This window comes from Eptatretus burgeri, chromosome 4, assembly GCF_056783735.1.
Source record: "Eptatretus burgeri isolate ZD-2024b chromosome 4, Ebu_testis_v1, whole genome shotgun sequence".
Lineage (NCBI taxonomy): Eukaryota > Metazoa > Chordata > Myxini > Myxiniformes > Myxinidae > Eptatretus > Eptatretus burgeri.
This window is the reverse complement of record NC_140964.1, coordinates 18,170,264-18,189,636: the sequence shown is the minus strand read 5'-3', so window position 1 is coordinate 18,189,636 and position 19,373 is coordinate 18,170,264. Positions and strand designations below refer to the sequence as shown.

The following is a 19,373-nucleotide window of genomic DNA, read 5'->3' as shown; positions in this document are numbered from 1 at the left end:
TCTCTTCACAAGAGATGACTGTCAGGAAACACCGATGTACTCAATTGGCTATTAATGCAGGCTCACTGGTAAACGGGTAATTGCAAAGGATTGTGAGAAATAATGTTTAACCAAACAGAAGAACATAGTGGGGTGAAATTTCAGACGCACGACATAACATTTTCCTCAGACATTTTCAGGGATGGACTTGGTCAAGGACGTGGATTAAGCAAACAATAACAGCAGCAAAATATCACAATACCAACATGACAAGTATTCGAAAAAAACGAAATTGCCATGAAAAACCCTTTTGATAGGGGCCAAAAACACTTACAGCAATCAAAATGGTGTGTGTGTGTGTGTGTGTGTGTGTGTGTGTGTGTGTGTGTGTGTGTGTGTGTGTGTGTGTGTGTGTGTGTGTGTGTGTGTGTGTGTGTGTGTGTGTGTGTGTGTGTGTGTGTGTGTGTGTGTGTGTTACTCACCACATTGAACATGTTACATTGAAGGTACGAGTGCACCCGCTTCTTGCAGGAGCAGCAAAAAGGATTATGTTATTATCCTCCTGGGGTATATAGACGACAGTCGATTTAGGCTCGGGTCCTTTACATCCGTGACCGAGGTTGTGGATCCGCCGTTTCGAGAGGTACTGGGCTGAAAGGATCAAAACCTCTCGGAAGAACGGTGCCCAGCTGATTATGTGTGTGTGTGTGTGTGTCATCATTTGGAACTCACTTATTTAGACTTTGCCAGGCCTGTTAGCTTGGTGAAATTTATAACTGATCTGGATAGATAGAGAAAAGACATTTGGTTACTTTAAAGCATTTCATTGTGCTCCAACGACAGAAACAGCTTGCATCCACATTGATGGAGCAGCTGGTAATGAAAGGTCGATGGACACGTTTTCAGTTCGTTATGCATTGCCAACTTGGGCACAGCAGGGGTAGGCCTGGAACACAGCCTGCACAGATGTAGGCTGAGCCATTATGAGCCAAAAGAGTCACATTTGGAGAGGACCACATGGATATTAATGGTTATCTCGGTTTTGTAGATTCACACCGATCCCTGCAGCTGTGCCTTATGGATGATAGATTATTGGATCAAATTTTGGAAGTTAACCTGTTTGCTTGGGCTGGATACATGTAATCGGGCTTGTTCTGTTTTATTAATAGATATACTCTCTTCATTTCGCTCTTGCTCTGAAGCCCTGGAGATGTGCTCCGCATGAGTCACACAATTCGTTCAATGGACAAACATTTTTAGATTTAAAAATCAGTTTCCTGAGGTTAATAATAATAGTATCCAAGGTTCATTCATTTCTATGGCTTGGTCAGAGCTGTTTCCACTGAGCGACATCCAAACAACTTGGAGCTGCTTCTCGTAATCATTGGGAAATTAATGTTTTGGTTCACAGTTTCCAAGAACTATGAATACTTTTTGTTTGTCTTTTGGATTCACGAGAAAATTGTGTTACTTGTCACACCCAGCCGAGTGACATACCAAGGGATTCAGTCATATACATCCCTCCTTTTGCAACATCTCTGCACCATAGAAATATAATTTGCACCATTGTACATCATACACCATAGCTATGATTCTTCTATCAATTTATGGGATATGAGCAACTTCAACCTCACTAGTGTCGCTTGCAAAGATAACTTGTAGTGATTTATAGTCATACAAATGACAGTACTTTTCATTCTTTCCCAACATGCCAAGTTCAGATTGAAGAAAATGCAGACGAATAAATAAATAATTCCACACAACCTGTTGCTCTCACTTTGCAGATAGTTTGGTAGCCTTTGTTTGTTTGTTTTTAACCATCTTTCTTCCCCTCTCGTTCCTTCTGCTCTTTCAGCCCCATGACCCTTCCCAGTCTCTCCCCCCCCCCCACTCCCACATCTTGTTAATATGTGTGTTGTACCGTCCTCCTAACAGTGACGACTCAGTCTACATTTCTCAGACAACATGGACCAACTTATAACCACTCATCCCAACTATCTCTTTCACATATGTGGCCATTTTAATTGTCACCTTGCAAATTGACTGGGTGTTTTTTTTTTTTTTTTTTTTGTATACCTTGGTCGAGGCTCGTATGAGAGCTAACACACAACTCACAGCAAGGAGGCATGAGACAAGAGGGGCGGGAGTGGAAGGGACAAATCATTGGGGAACAGACACAGGTGAACTGTGGAAGGGAGAGGGATGGGGATGGGACGGGGAACATGGCGAGGAGAAGATGGACATTACAGGGACTTTCAGGAAGGAAAGCAGGAGAATTGAAGGAAGTGGGCTTGGGTGGATTATCGGGGGTAGAAAAGATCGAGGATTTGGATGGGGGAAGATAAGAGGTGGTGGTGAACAGCTGTTTTGAAAGCCTGGAGGGAAGAATGGGAAAGAATAGAGTGAGGAAGTTTATTCCAAAGGCGGGAAAAAAGAGGAATGAAAGAGTGAAGATGAACAGTGATTCGTGATTTTGGTAGTTTACCAGAAGGGGGTTGTTGGCGGACCTTGAGCGCCCTGTGGAAATGTGGTTGGGACAAATCGCAGAGAGAGCAGGGGGGGCAAGGCTGGAGAGGAGTCGGTAGAAGACAGAAAGACCACCGACCAACCTGCGGTGATTGAGTGAGAGGCCCAAAGACTCAGCTTCATTGCGGGAGATGCCAATGATCTTAAAAGCCCTGGTTTCGACAGCGTGAAGTCGAGAAAGGTGGGAGGCAGGAGCACCAGCCCAGAGGGGAGAGCAGTACTCCATCAGGCTACGGACAAAAGCTTTGTAAGTGGTCAGGAGCTCAAGAGGGCCGAGGAAGGACTTTGCACGATGGAGGATTCCCAGTCGGCGACTGGCTTTTTGAGACAAGGTTGGAAATGTGACTTTCCCAGGAAAGGTCATGGCAGATAGTGAGACCCAGAAGCTTGAAAGAAAAGACTTCTTCCAGAGGATTGTTGAGAAAGTGGATGGGGGTTTTCTAAACGGTCCTTTCGAAGAGACATAGTGAGAGTGTGAGATTTGTCTGGATTGAAAGACATGTTCCACGTGTTGGACCAGTTTGTGATTTTATCCAGATCTGCAGTGAGCGAAGAAGCTGCTGCTTGCCGGTCTGAGGGATGACAGATGGTACGGCAGAGGGTGGAGTCATCGGCAAAGAGAAATAGAGGATTTTCCAGAGAGTCCGAGAGATCATTGATGAAAACCAGAAAAAGAACAGGGCCCAGAACGCTACCTTGAGGAACTCCAGCCTGCACAGGAAGAGGGGATGAAAGAACTCCATTTAGGGCCACACGTTGACTGCGACAGGAGAGGAAGTCTGCGAGCCATGAGTGGAGATGGCCTTGAATACCATGGGAAGAGAGTTTGGTGAGTAGGGCAGGGTGCCAGACTGTGTCAAAAGCACGTGATATGTCCAGGGATACGGCTCGGATTTCCTGTCTGGCATTGAGGACCTCCATCCATTGATGGGAGAGCAGTAGCAGCATATCTAGGGTAGAGTGACCTGGTCTGAAACCAAATTGATGATTGGAAATCAAGCCATTGGAGAAGAGGAAGGATTTCATGTCTGGAAGCGATGATGGATTCCATAACCTTGCTGATGATTGGGAGAAGGCTGATTGGTCTGTAGTTACAGGGATCTGTTTTTGCACCTTTTATGCAGGGCAGTGATGTTAGCAGATTTCCAAGCAGATGGCAGATGACCTTGGGCAAATGAGAGGGTGAATAGAACAGAGAGAGGGTGAGCAAGAGCAGTAGAGCAGCCTTTGAGGACACGGGGGCTGATGCCGTCTGGACCGTGTGCAGAATCTGACTCGAGGTTTGAAAGCAAGCTCTCCACCTTGTCAGGAGAAAAGGATACAGAGTCCAGGGACAGTTGGGTGCGACTGGGTAAAGTGGGTAGAGATAGTGATGGGTTTAGGACACAAGATTTAGCTGCAAACACCGAGTTTAGACATTCAGCTTTATCACGTGTGGAATCAGCAGTGCGGCCATTTGAGGTAAGGGAGGGGATGGAGGGGGAACATACACCAGAAACAGATTTGATTAAACGCCACCAGGATTTTGAGGAGGGAGAGAGGTTTGAGAGTTCAGACTTGAGATGAGAAAGATGTTGTTTTCTGGCTCTCCTGAGGGTAGATACACACTTGTTCCGAGCTTTGTGGAAAGAACTGAGATTGCTCTCAGTTGGGTTTGCTTTCCATGAGGCAAAGGCAAGTTGTTTCAGGACAACTGCCTCGCCACAAGCTTCAGTAAACCAAGGGCGGGAGGAAGGGTAAGACAACTGAACACGAGAGGGGATAAATCTGTGCATGAGGGAGAGCAAGTTTCTTTGAAAGAATTCCCAGGATGAGTTGATGTTTGAGAAAGTAGTGATAGGAGACCAGTCTGTAAGTTTGATGGCTGCTCGGAGACCCTGCCAGTCGGCTTGAGTGAAATGCCAGACTCGACGGCGGTGAGGTGGTTCTCTGATAACAGCCAGAGAGATGTCCACTTTTAACAAGGACGTGGTCAGAAGATCCAATTGGACCGAAGGAAGAGCAGCAGATATTGACAGGGAAATTTGTCAAAATCAGACTCAGAAGAGATGGAGTGCCATTGGTGGAGACCCGGGTGGGGAAGGTGACCGATTGAGTCAGTCCCAATGAGTCGCAGAAAGCTTTTGCTGATGTCCCATGGCAGGTGAGAGAGGTACCCACACCTAGCCAACTGGCGTGATGACAATTGAAGTCGCCACATAAGAGGAAGAGAGAGTTTGGATGAGAAGATAGAAGATGGTCCATGTTTTCGGAGAGTGAGGTGTAGATGGAGTCATCACTGTTCGGTGGACGGTACAGTACACATATAAACATGAGGTGGGAGTGGAGGGGAAGCCGAAGCCAGAGGTATTCCTGGGGGTGTGGGGAATGAGAGCAGTGCAGGGAGAGTGAGGAATAGAGTCTTTGATGAAGAGAGCAACACCTCCACCAGGACGAGACTCAGGTCTGTCATACCGTAAGAGGGAGTAACCAGGGAGAGATACTTGGGAGTCAGACACGTCTTGGGGAGAGGAAAGTTTCTGTTAGGCAGATAATGTCTGGTTTGTCAGTGGCAACCTGTATGGAAAGATCTGAAAGGTTTGAGCGAAGGCCCCGGATATTTGAGGTCCACACTTTTAATGAAGAGGTAGGGGGAGGAGGCTTTGGGTGCAGGAGGTGGAGGGGGCGGGGGAGGGCAGGACGAGGGAAGAGGGGAGTGTAAGGAGGGTTGCTGAAGGAGTGTGGGGTATTGCAGAATAGCGAGGGGAGGGGGCCGAATGAGGAGGAGAAAAGGCTCTGTGGTGCTGGGAGAGAGGGGGACAAGAGACAAGGAAGATGGCAGTTGAGGATTTGAGGAGGTGGAGTGAAGAGATGGAGGTGAGAGGGCAGTGGAGGGAGGCAGGTTGGTGGATGAGAGGGGGGCAACTTAGAGAAGGAAGAGTGAGGGGGGATGAAAGGTGGGAGAAAGGTGAGGGGGGGGAATTTTTGAAAGAGGTGAGAGGGAGGCTTGGAGGGGAGAAGAGTGGGATGGTTGCTTTGAGAGTGAGAGTGAGGGGTGAGGGGGGTGAGTTGGCACTGAAGTTGGAAAAAAAGAATGGTTGATGGAAAGCGAGCATCCATGGCAAACTGTGGTTTTTAAAAGTTTTAGGTCAGAGATGCGATTTAACACAATTCTTGATGGATGCAATGAAGGCGAATTCAGAGCATGGAGAGAAGAAGCGCTGTAATAGTTGGATTTTTTAGGCAAGGAATGAAGGAGAGGTCGAAATGAGAGCAGTCTGTTAAAATAGCAGAAGAGTAGTGCATTGTGAAACAGTAAAGAGTACCACATGTGTGAGAGAGGAAGATGAAGCATTATAAGATCGTTTTTGTTGTAATATTAATGTATGAGAGAGTTCAACAGATTAGGTCATGGAAGTGTAAAAAAAAAAAAAAAAAAATCGAGGAAGACGAGGAGGAAGTTAAGAGGAAGAAGAAGTAGCAGAATCGGGAGAAAGATATCGGGGTACCCATCTCACAAGATCTCCTTGACTTCAGATCAATTAGCTTACTTCCAATCATTGGCAAGGTCATGGAGTCCACCACAATCAGTTGACATAAAATCATTCCACTTCTCCAATGACCTCATTTCAGATCAGCAAGTCAGATTCAGACCAGATCACTCCACGCTGGACATGGTGCTTCTGCTTTCCCAACAATGGATGGAGGTCCTCAATGCCAGACATGAGATCAGACCTATCTCCCAAGACATATCGCGAGCTTTCGATTGTGATCTGGCATCCTGCCCTGTTCACCAAACTTTCTTCTTGTGGTATCTCAGGCCAAATCCACTCTTTGGTTACTGATTTCCTCCACTCTTCATTCTCTTCAGACTTTGACAGCATCCCCAGTTGGTCAAACCCTTGTAATAATTCTTTCAATCCTGCAAAATCAGTCAGTCTCTCTTCTCTCTCTCTCTCTCTCTCTTCTCTCTCTCTCTCTCTCTCTCTCTTCTCTCTCTCTTCTCTCTCTCTCTCTCTCTCTCTCTCTCTCTCTCTCTCTCTCTCTCTCTCTCTCTCTCTCTCTCTCTCTCTCTCTCTCTCTCTCTCTCTCTCTCTCTCTCTCTCTCTCTCTCTCTCTCTCTCTCTCTCTCTCTCTCTCTCTCTCTCTCTCTCTCTCTCTCTCTCTCTCTCTCTCTCTCTCTCTCTCTCTCTCTCTCTCTCTCTCTCTCTCTCTCTCTCTCACTCTCTCTCTCTCTCTCACTCCCTCTCTCTCTCTCTCTCTCACTCACTCACTCACTCACTCACTCACTCTCTCTCTCTCTCACTCACTCACTCACTCACTCACTCACTCACTCACTCACTCTCTCTCTCTCTCTCTCTCACTCACTCACTCACTCACTCACTCACTCACTCACTCACTCACTCACTCACTCACTCACTCACTCACTCACTCTCGTCTGGCAAACACTCCTATCTACTATTTAAGAAACCTCTTCAAAAAGTTCAGTCACTCGAACTCTGAGGTCTCACTCTAAGCCATGATCTTTCATGGAAAAACCACATTTCAAAGTTGGCCTCGAAAGCCAGTCACCGACTGGGAATCCTCGGACATCATGCAAAGTCCTTCCATGGCATACCTGGAATCTTATCTACCTCCAAGGCCTTCATCCACAGCTTGATGGAACACTGCTCTGCCCTTTGTGCTGGTGCATCTGCCTCACATCTTGCTCAGCTTGATGCCATGGAAACCAAGGCCTTAAAGATTATTGGAATCTCCCATGCTGAAGCTGAATTTCTGGGTCTTTCACTTTGCCATCACAGACAGGTCGGTGGTCTCATTGTCTTCTGCCTTCTTTCTCCTGTGCCCTCTTCCTTCTCCATGCTTCACCCCCCCCCCAACTTCCCTCCCATGTTTCTGCAGGGTGTACGCTTTCCACAAGCAATATACCGGGAGCCCAGGGCCCTGAGCTCAAACGACCGAGGTACTAATATCTGAGCACAGGGGCATGAATTGAGTATCAAAAGACATAGAAAGTTATTTCTGCGGGGTACCACCCTCTGCGTAAGGACCTCTGGTGACCCTCCAAAGGGGTCCTTAAAATTGGCTAGATCAAACATTGGAAGTACCATTTGGTATCACTTCCATATGATGCATATGACCAACCTTACAACAAAACGACATGTGACAGACATGCAGAATACTGCGAAAGCCCCCCCCCCCAGAAGCCCAACAAGGGCCTCCAAAAAAGGGGCTAGCTCAAACATTGGTGGTACTCGATAAAACCAGTTTTAAAATCATTTATACATCCCACAGAGTGTAAAATGTCCATTACCAGACAAATTGTCTGCTGCATTGGCCCTACCAGAACCCCCAAAAGTAAGCCCTTGAGACCCTTGATCCAACTGGTCCAGCTCAAACATTGGAGGGACAAGATAAAACCAGGTTTAAATTCATATGTACATCCCACAGAGTATAAAATGTCCATTACCAGACAAATTGTCTGCTGCATTGGCCCCACCAGAACCCCCAAAAGTGAGCTCTAAAAAGGGCAATACATTACAGTAGACAAAAAACACAATTCGCATAATTTTGCACATTATGCCGGCACACCTTCACCAGAGGAAACATTTATGTTTAACAATTTCACAAAAGATCTACAAAATACAAATAAGCCTACTGGTATCACACTATGAACCAGTAAACTCAGAAAAACTACAGGCTCATATTGGACTGAAACACTCGGAAATATACGAAGACATAAATAGTTCTAATGTTTCGTAACTTCTCCGAACATTCTTTTCCGAGTTCGGACATTCTATATTAGGAGAGGTCAGGGAACATTAGAACTGTTATTACTTCCAAAGATTTCCGAGTTCAGAGATGTTAGGAGAAGTTAGGAAACATTTGAACTATTTATGTCTTCGTTTATTTCCGAGTGTTTCAGTACAATATGAGCCTGTAGTTTTTCCGAGTTTACTGGATCATCGTGTGATACCAATCGGCTTATTAGTATTTTGTAGTTCTTTTGTTAAATTGTTAAACATAACTGTTTCCTATGGTAATGGTGTGCCGGCATAATGTGCAAAATTATGCAAATTGTGTATTTTTGGTCGACTGTAATGTTTTGCCCTTTTTAGGTCATCTCTTCGAGCATGACCTAATAATATGGTGTTGAGAGGAGAGGTGACGGTCCGTCCGTCCGTTGCGAAAATGACGATTTTCAAATTCTATCTCCTCCACCATTTCTCAAGCGATCTTGAATTTGATTGTAGCATATGAATCTATGGGACAATATCTAGATTTTGATCGGGGCGGATTTTCGATATTCGCTTTCGTTTTCGTGTCACATGACTTCAAAGTTGGCAAAAAATGCGAAAATGACCATTTTCAAAATCTATCTCCTCCGACATTTCTCAAGCGATCTTGAATTTGATTGTGGCATATGAATATATGGGACAATATCGAAATTTGGTCAGGCCGGATTTTCGATATTTGCTTTAGTTTTCGTGTCACGTGACTTCAAAGTTTGCAAAACTGCCCGACCTTCAGGAGGCTATATATTTTCTCGCAGAGATGACCGTCACCCCGCATGGGTGTATTTTTAGAGCTCACATTTGGGGGTTCTGGTAGGGCCAATGCAGCAGACAATTTGACTGGTAATGGACATTTTACACTCTGTGGGATGTATATATGAATTTAAACCTGGTTTTATCTAGTACCTCCAATGTTTGAGCTGGACCAGTTGTATCAAGGGTCTCAAGGGCTTACTTTTGGGGGTTCTGGTAGGGCCAATGCAGCAGACAATTTGTCTGGTAATGGACATTTTACAGTCTGTGGGATGTATATATGATTTTAAAAGTGGTTTTATCTCGTACCTCCAATGTTTGAGCTAGCCCCTTTTTTGGGGGCCCTTGTTTGGTGCTTCTGGGGGGCCTTTTGCAGTAGTAGGCATGTCCGTCACATGTGGTTTTGTTGTAAGGTTGGTCACATGCATCATATGGAAGTGATACCAACTGGTACTTCCAATGTTTGATCTAGCTAATTTTAAGGACCCCTTTGGAGGGTCACCAGGGTCCTTACGCAGAGGGTGGTACCCGGCAGCAATAACTTTCTACATGTCTTTTGATACTCCATTCATGCCCCTGTGCTCAGATAATAGTACCTCGTTAGTTTGAGCTCAGGGCCCCAGGCTCCCGGTCTACAACCCCCTTCTTGTGAAACTCCCAAAATCCAGATTCGTTGCTCACCTCCACTAATTTGTTCCTCTTTTTTTCCTGCCTGTGAAATCACCTTACACACTCTCTTTAATGTCATTTTCCCCTCCAGGTCTTCAAGACAGTTGTTCACCACCATCTCTGATCTTCCCTCATCCAACACCATGATCTTCTCTACGTCCGTTAACACCCACCCCCTCCCCCCCCAAATTTTTTTCCAGTTTTTCTTTCTTGAGTGTTTGCTTCTGTATCCATCTTATACCCTGCAAATGCCCTGCATTCTCCCCTACCCTCATCCTTATGCACATCTCTTGTTGTCTGTCTCTGTCTGTTTTGTCCATTGGCCCTGCTGTTGGCATTATTCCATTCGCTTTCTGTTGTTCCTTTTTTATGCCTCCGCACCAAGGGTGCCGGAGGCATTATGTTTCCGGGTTGTCCGTCCGTCCGTCCGTCCGTCCGGATTTTCGTTTACGCGATAACTCAAGAAGCAAATTGTAGAATTGGTAAAAAGGTAAAGTAAGACAGGGCAATTAAGTGATTAGATTTTGGGCCAGATGTGCGAAAGGACAAGGGTCAAAGGTCAAGGTCAAACTCTGAATTTTTACTGTTTATGCCAGAACTCAAGACATATTGGACAGAATTTCATCAAACTTGGTACTAAGGTAAAGTTAGACAGGGCAATTAACTGATTAGATTTTGGGCCAGCTATGATAAAGGTCAAGGGTCAAATATGTCAATACTCAAGTGTTTATGTGGGAGAGCGGCGGCATACCCGTCGACTGCGCGCAGTCGAATTACTCTAGTTTATCTCTCATTCTGATTCCTGATTCATTTTGTGTTCTCTACAGGTGGTGATCCATGCTGGCAGTGATGAAATTATGGGTCAAAAAATATAAGTGCATTTAATGAACGATTTGCCACTTGCATACAACTGAAACCACTGACACTTGCATTTTCAGCAAAGGCAAGTTAACAAGCCCCCCCCCCCCCAACTCCATCTTCCCCCAATCGACCACGCACACCCTCCTCTCCCTTGTAATTTGAGCTCAGCATACAGGCATGACAAGATCTAGTGGAAAATATCAGAATTTGACTTTGAGGAAGACAAAAGGTGTTGATGAGCTACCACTTTGAGAGACTGGAGAGAGGAGTGAGATAAGATATAAAGTGATATCCCGATAAAATGTAAGCTGAGAGAAAAGTGGAATGAAGCTTGCAGGTTCGTGATCTGGTATATTGCTTTGAAATTAGCAATGTATGGCTGTTTCTCAAGTTATTTGACTTTTCATAAGGTTAGCCTCCCAATAGAATACACACAAAAATGATGGAAGTTGACCCCCACCCCCCGACCGTACCCATATCTTGCCATACATCCCTTAAATAGTGATATAGTATTATCTCCCTATTTCTTCTCATTTTCTCCTGACCTCTCTCTGCCTTTTACTCAGCTTTTCCTTGGAAACGGTACAATCAGATGTTTGCATAATTTTCATTTTCTCAACAATCGTTTACTCACTTAGCCTCTTTCTCCACCTCCTTTATTCTTGCATACACTCCATGTCGCTGGTAGGTCATGGAATGTGTGCTGTTCCTCAAATAACATGCCAATGTGCAATATGAACAAGGACAAATGTGTCCAAGAGCAGCGTCCTAAAGGTTTTGTCGGCTAAAAAATAAAAAAAATAAAAAACAACAACAACACGATATTTCGTCACGTGCCTTGATTAAGCCAATAGCGAAACCCGTCATAGTGTATTTACGTATTTATGAAATATAGTGTATTTACGAAATAAATAATGTATTTACGAAAATACAATACATTGAATGGAATAATCTTTAAATAGTAACGTGAACTTTTGGAAACTTTAAAGCAAATGTCCGAATATATTTAAAAGTTCATGATAGACGCTCTCAAAAGGCACCCTCTATGCGAGGATGTGTACAAGTGCTTAATATTTAAGGAGATCCGGGTCGTGTATATAAAAGAGCCGAGTCCGAATATAAAGGTTTTGTCTTCACAAGAAGAAGAAGAAGAAGAAGAAGAACAATGCCAGCCAGCGTTCGCCATGCGAGACGCTGCTAAAAAGGTCTCTTAAACTACAGAGTCAGAGCGTTAGAAGGGTATTTAAGCTCGAAGGTTGGAAAACTGGAAAGGTTGAGGGAGAGATTTTGATGGGGTTCGGGGGGGGGGGGGTTAACGAGGGCATAAAAGATCATTTTTTTGGATAGGGGATGATCTGAGATAGTGGTGAACAGCTATCTTGAAGATTTGAAGAGAAAATGAGATTGAAAAGAATGTGAAAGTTGGTTCTACAGGTGGGTAAAAAAACAGGAACAAATGAGTTGAGGTGATCCTGGATTTAGTTTAGATTTAGATCCTGGATTTAGGTCAGTTCATCAGAAAGGGGTTGATGGTGGACTTTGTGAGTCCTGCAGAAATCTGGGTTGGGGGGAATCGGGGGAGGACATAGCACAGAAAGAGCAGAGAGTGCAAGACCAGAAAGGAGGTAGTAGAAGACAGAAGACCATGACCTGTCTGTGATGGCGAAGTGATTGGCCCATAGACTCAGCTTCATCATGGGAGATTCCAATCATCTTGAAGGCTTTGGTTTCGATGGCATCAAGCTGAGCAAGATGTGAGGCAGGGGAGCCAGCCCAGAAGGGGAGAGCAATGCTCCCTCAAGCTGCAGATTCAGGCCTTGTCGGTGGATAGGAGTTCAGGTGTGCCATGGAAGGACTTTGTATGATGGAGAATTCCTCATCTGTAGCTGACTTTGGAGGCCAACTTTGAAATGTAATTTGTCCAAGAAACATCATTGCTGACAGTGAGATCCAGAAGTTTGAATGATTGAAATTCCTCAGGAGAATTGTTCAGAAAGTAGATAGGGGGGTTGCTTGACAAGAGAGAGAGGTTGAGGTAGAGAGAGGTAGATGGAGGTATAGATATATAGAGATATAGATTTCGAGTGTTTGACCAGCTTGTGATTTTTTTTTCAAGGTCTGAATAGAAGGAAGAGACTGCAGCCTACCTATCTGAAGGATGAGGGATGTCTCCACAGAGGGTGGAGCCATCATCAAACAGATAAAGAGGATTTTCCTGAGAGTCAGAAAGATCACTGATGAAGATCAGAAATAGGATTGGGCCCAGAACACTGCCTTGTGGAACTCTTGCCTTGACAAGGAGAGGAGATTGAAGGATTCCCTTGAGTGCCACACATTGGCCATTGGAGTAGAGGAAGTCAGTATGTGGAGTTGGCATTGGATGCCAGAGACAGAGAGTTTGGAGAGCGAGGTTGGGATGCCAGACTGTATCAAAAGCACGAGATATGTCCAGAGAGTCAGCCCTGATATCATATCTGACATGAAGGGCTTCCATAAATTGCTGGGTGAGTCAAAGTGATTTGGTCTGGCAGAGTGACCTGGTCTGAAACCAAATTGGTGATCTGAGATGTTGTTGGAGAAAAGGAAGGGTTTCATATCAACTATGGTGAGATCATCAACTACACCATCACAGATGGATTCCATGACCTTTCTGATGATTGAAAGTAAGCTAGTTGTTCGAGAGTTAAGGGGAACAGTTTTTACACCTTTTTATGTAATGCAGTGATGTTGGCGGATTTCAAGCAGATGGAAGATTGTGTAGCACAATTAATAGGGTGAAAATGGCAAAGAGAGTTTGCGCAAGAGTTACGGAGTAGGTTATTGGAACATGTGGGCTGATGCTGTCCAGTAACCGGTCCAGTAACCGGACAGGAAGATTGCGAGTCTTGGTTTGAAATAACCTTCTCTACCTTCTCAGGTGCAAATGACACAGAGTCGAGGAGCAGTTGGGTATGACAGGGAAGGATGGATACTGAGAGTGAGGGGTTGGGGACACAACATTTGGAAGCAAAAACATAATTGAAGCATTCAGCTTTCTCACAAGCGGAGTCAGCTGTGATGCTATTTGAAGTGAGGGAAGGGATGGAAGAGGAACATACTCCAGAGACAGACTTAACAAGGTACCAACAGGTTTTAGAGGTTTTTTTTTGCAAGTGTTAAAGTTCATACTTGAGGTTGGACAGATGTTTTCTGGATCTCCTGAGAGTGGACACACACTTGTTGACTTTTTGGAATGCACTGAGATTGCTTTTGGTCGGATTTGCCTCACAGGAAAAGTCAGCAAGTTGTTTCAGAGAAACTGCCTCATCACAGGATTCAGTGTAACATGGGTGGGAAGAAAGGTGAGGATAAGTGAGGACAACATGGGATGAATCTGTGCATGAGAGAGGGCAGGTTTCTGTGAAAGAATTTCCAGGCTGAGTTAACATGAGGGGCAGTAGATATTGGAGACCATCCTGAAAAGAGATGGCTGCTTGTCGTCCCTGGGAATCTGCTTGAGTGAAATGCCAGACTCGCCGGTGTTGAGACAGCTCTCTGAGAATAGCCAGAGAGATGTTGACTTTCACAAGCACATGATCAGACGAACCAATTACAGCAGAAGAAGAGCAGGAGGCATTTGTGGGGAAGTTTGTCATCACCAAGTCGAGAAGGGAGGATTTGCCATGGGGGAGAAATTTGGGTCGGAAAGTTCACAGATTGAGTCAATCCCATAGAGTCACAGAAGTCTTTTGCTGAAGTGCCATGGCTGGTGAGAGCGGTGCCAACACCAAGCCAAGTTGCATGGTGACAATTGAAATCCCCACACATGAAGAAGAGAGAGTTGGGATGAATGGTTAAAAGTGTGTGTGTGTGTGTGTGTGTGTGTGTGTGTGTGTGTGTGTGTGTGTGTGTGTGTGTGTGTGTGTGTGTGTGTGTGTGTGTGTGTGTGTGTGTGTGTGTGTGTGAAATTATATATATATATATATATATATATATATATATATATATATATATATATATATATATATGTATATATATATACATGTGTATATGTGTGTATTAGGGTGGTCCAAAAAGTCGAAAAAAATAGAATGTTGCTCCACAAGCTTTAAATTATTCTAATATGATCCAATAATGCCCATACTTTTTTTTTTTAGCTTGATCGGAGGTGATTTAGAGGTCGCTCCATATGACGACTTTTAGTCTCATGACTTGAATAAATTAGGGTATGGTCGGGTATGATTACGGGTATTTCTGGATGTCCGAGGTGGAAATGGAGTGCATTTTCGAACTCTATGTGGTCGATTTACTCTAACCCTAACCCTAACAAAAAAATTCGCAATAACAAATAAAAGTGGAATAATTTAAGGCTTGTGGAGACAGCATCTGAAATTGTTTTTTTTTTTTTTTGCTGTTTTTGGACCACCCTTGCAATGTGTATAGACAGAGAGACAGAGACGGAGACAGAGACATGTCGATGTACACTACATGTCAAAAGTTTTAGAACACCCCCATTTTTCCAGTTTTTACTGAAATTTAAGCAGTTCAATGTTTCAATGTACTCTGCAATTAAAGCATAGAACAAAGAAACAATTGCAGATGAAAAACAAATCATGGAATCGTTTTGTTGAACAAAATTTAATCTAAAATTTTGACTCGTCAAAGTAGCCACCTTTTGCAGATATAATAGCCAAACATACTCGTGGCATTCTTTCTGCAATGGAAATCAAATATTGTTCGGAAAGTTCTTCCCAACACTGTTGCAGAAGTTCCCACAAATGTGTTGCACTTGTAGGTTGCTTTGCTTTCACCCTTTTGTCCAGTTCATCCCAAACCAGCTCGATGGGGTTTAAGTCTGGAGACTGTGATGGCCATTCCATGATTTGAAGCCGACCGTCATGTTCTTTTCTTCTAAGGTAGTTCTGACATAGCCTGGAGGTATGCTTTGGGTCGTTATCTTGCTGTAGGACGAACCCCTGACCAACTAGGCATAGACCAGAGGGTATTGCATGGCGCTGCAAAATGCTGTGGGAGCCCTTTTGGTTCAGGGTGTCAGTCACTCTGTGCAAGTCGCCGACTCAAGATCCAGCAAGAGAGCCCAGATCATCATGCCTCCTCCTCCATGTTTGACAGTTGGTGTCACACACTGAGGAACCAACCTTTCGCCAACTCGACGGCGTACAAAAACCCTGCATAATGAACCGAAGATTTCAAATTTTGAATCATCGGTCCACAAGACCTTCTTCCAGTTTTCTGTAGTCCACTGGTGGTGCTTCATGGCCCAGACAAGCCTCTTTTTCTTATTTTGCTTTCTTAGCAATGGCTTTCTTACTGCCACTCGACCTGTTAAACTTGCAGCTCAGTCTTCTCTTCACAGTTGAAACTGAGACTTCCTTACTTCGATCTGTGTTAAGCTGTGCTTGAAGCTGCTGTCCTGTGAGCTGCCTATCACGCAAGCTGTTGACTCAGAAACTTGTTTTCTGATTGTGTTGTGGCTTTGGGTCTGCCAGTCCTCTTCCTGTCAGTTTCCTCCAGTTTCCAAGTGCTTTTTGATGGTGTAGGAAACTCTACTCACTGACACCTTGGCTTCTTTTCCAATTTCTCGAAAGGAAAGACCTACACTTTTCAGCGTTATATCGGTCTGTCTGTCTTCCTTTGTTAATTGTGTTTTTCTTGCCATTATGATAGCAAGAAACGACCTCCTGCAGTGCAATATTGTCCAAATAATGCTTCAGAGGGTGTCGCAACACGGTCTGTTCCAACACTGATTTTATCCAGACAGAGGGTTTGTTACTAATCAACAAAAGTTGGGACACCTGTAGGAATTGTTTCCATCAACTTTCAAGGCTTAACTTACTTCCATTGCTGCAGAACAGCTGCAGTTGCTAACCCATTACTTGTTCCCTGAAAAGGGCCTTTTTTAACAACTGTAAAATTTACATTATTTTTCAGTTTTTAGTCACCTAAACTTTTTTTTAATCTCTGGCAGTTTTCCGCTTAGCTTTGTACCAGTTAAGGTTATTCACTGGACTTGAACTGCTTAAATTTCAGTAAAAACTGGAAAAATGGGGGTGTTTTAAAACTTTTGACTGGTAGTGTAGATGTTGTCACAATTGTTCAGAGGATGGTACAACACATAGATGAGCAAGCAGTGGGAGCAAAGGGGAAGTCGCAGCCAGAGGGACCCCGGGGGATTGGAAGGTGTAAGATCAGTACAAGGGCAGTGAGAAATTGGATAATTATTAATGTTAAGTGCAACTCTGTCGCTGGGGTGTTGTTCAGGCCTATCAATTGGAGGAGACAATTACCGGGGAGAGACACTGAGGAGTCGGGGACATTCTGTGGGAAGAAGGATCTGTTAAACAAATTATGTCTGCTTTATTGGCAGCGGCTCTGTCAGGTTAGAGAGAGATCTGTCTGGTTAGATGTGGAGACCTCAGATGTTTGATATCCACACAGTTTGAGATAGTGGGAAGGAGGCATTGGAATGGTGCATCAGGGGTGGAGGGAGGCTTTGCAGCAGCAAGGTGAGGCTTTGGGAAGAGGTGGGATGATGGGGAAGATTTGAGTGTGTGCAGTATGGGGGAAGGTTTGAGTGTGTGCAGTATGGGGGAAGGTTTGAGTGTGTGGTGCATGGGAAGGTTTGAGTGTGTGGGGTGCGGGGTAATGTAATGGTTTCGAGTTTGGGGTTGTGGGGAAATGTTTGAGTGTATGGGGTGCGGAGGAATGTTTCAGAGGGTGGAGGTGTGGTGTAAGGGAAGCATTGAGAGGGTAGGGTGAAAAGGGACGCAGAAAGGGGGAATGAAGCTTTGAGGTGTGGGAGGTGGTGGATGTTTTTTCTTATTTTAAATTCCCAACTTTGACAAATGGAGATAAAGATCATGAGATGGGAGATTACAACATTTGTTAAATGCAGAGAGAACCATTTCACTGTTTGGGCAGGGGTATGGAGTTGGGAGGGAGGGTGGTAGGATCACTTCGCAAACGGAGATAAACCAGCGGTCACAGTGTCAGGATAAAAAGGGGAAAGTTTGTGCATCCATCTATTACATTGTGTCTGTAAAATATGCTTTTCTACCTCCATCAATGCTACCTGGACTGTTAGGATAGTTAGAGGTGGTATGCTCATTCACCTTTGAATTATCCAGCCTGGGTTTGAATGTTGGCTCAGCCAAAACTTCCAACCGTGGTGTTTTATGTGCAATGTGGTGCATGCACCATCCTTCAGCAGGATGTTGTGCCGGAGGACTCGGTCGTTGGTAGACGTTAAATATCCATCAGTGTCTTCCAGGAAGAGGAGGCGAGTTATCGCCGACACCTTGAACAAATTACAAATTCCTGCTTGGACTGACTGCTCTGAAAGCAATGGCAGTGCACCCAACATAACCTTCCTTGCCAGAGACTGCTGTGGCAGCAGCAATGCTATGTAATGAGATTGACGATGATGATGATGAAGATGAAAAATAACCCAATCCTCTTTCTTGCTAGTTCGTGTTTATGCCTCTCATATTTTCCTCTTCATTCAATCCCTTGCTTGATATGTTCAAACATGATCCCACTTTCAGTAAGTTGCCCCTTTACCCTCTGTCACCTCACTCTTCCATGAGCCGATGTCTTGTATTCTGAAAGAAAATAAACATTATTCACAATAACAAAAGTACATTGTTGCTTCAAAATATTTGAGCAACAATGAACTATTTTTCACCAAAATATTGATCATGAATCTGGTTTGTGGAGATGTGAAGCATATTTTGAAACAGCATTCTCTCCCCCCCCCCCCCCCCCCAGAGGGGACCTTTAGCCTGGTCTGTCTTCCATTACTATCTGAGGACCTCACTGATAATTCTCAGATTTCCGGTTCAAATGTCACATCCTGTATTTTTGTTCAATGTCTAGTTCATTCATGTGAAAGTACGTCTCCTCATGTCGCTCTGCATGCATGCATTATGTGTGCAAGATCTTTCATGAACTGGACACACTGTGAAACAAGCTGGCTGTCCTGTTTCCATTCCACACCTTTTTTTCACATTTTCATGCAGGCAATTAAAAAAAAAATGTTATTGCAGTTTTCTAATTTCATGGATACACACCAAACTAATGAACATTGATAAAAACATTAAAACGTGATGGACGATGCTACGTTACGTGCATGTTAAAAATAAATACAAACTGACAGCTCCAAAACCGCCACCCCCATGTAATTCAAAACACAACAAGTGAATGTGATGTGGATTAGCATCTGCTTTTCCAGGATGGAGTTTGTTTGTTTCTTTTTTCTAAATTTCTTTGAAACAAAGTTATCAAGGGCACGAGTGCTGGTGAAGTAGGTCACAAGTTTAGCCGTTTGACTTCTATTGACTCAAGTGGTGCCGGCACTCATTATCATCCAATTGTCTTTTGTCGATTTCTCTTGAGTGATAAGTTTGGTGCTTGATTGTCGAACTGATGAGTGCCAACAGCATTAGTCTTCATTTAACTTCTGTGCCATTACAGGGACCATTTGAAGTTTTTTTTTTTTTTTTTTTTTCTTGTGTTTTTCAGTCGTATTTATGTTTCGTTTTGGTTAAATGTCAACTTTGTTTTATAACTGCTCTCGCTTTCTCTCGCTCTATCTTGCTCTCTCTCGCTCTCTCTCACTCTTGCTCTATCTCTCTCGATCCCTCTCTCCGCTCTCTCCACTCTCTTCGCTCTCTCGGTATTGCTTTGATCCCTTGACAATTTCGAGTCATTTTCTGTAACATTTGTGATGTTTTTTATGCATGTAGGACAGGTTGCATCAGGAGACAATGGCGTATTCTCAAGTGCATTGTTCATCCATGGACAAAGAAACTC

General features: G+C 44.1%; 1 protein-coding gene and 1 long non-coding RNA gene across 4 annotated transcripts in view; one reads left to right on the top strand and one right to left on the bottom strand.

The window, feature by feature from the left end:
• Positions 1-19,373, top strand: part of LOC147027562 (MAGUK p55 subfamily member 2-like) — a 745,773-nt gene that overhangs the window by 238,696 nt on the left and 487,704 nt on the right. The window lies entirely within an intron of this gene.
• The window catches only part of LOC147027565 (uncharacterized), an 82,136-nt gene that overhangs the window by 4,585 nt on the left and 58,178 nt on the right, over positions 1-19,373 (bottom strand). The window lies entirely within an intron of this gene.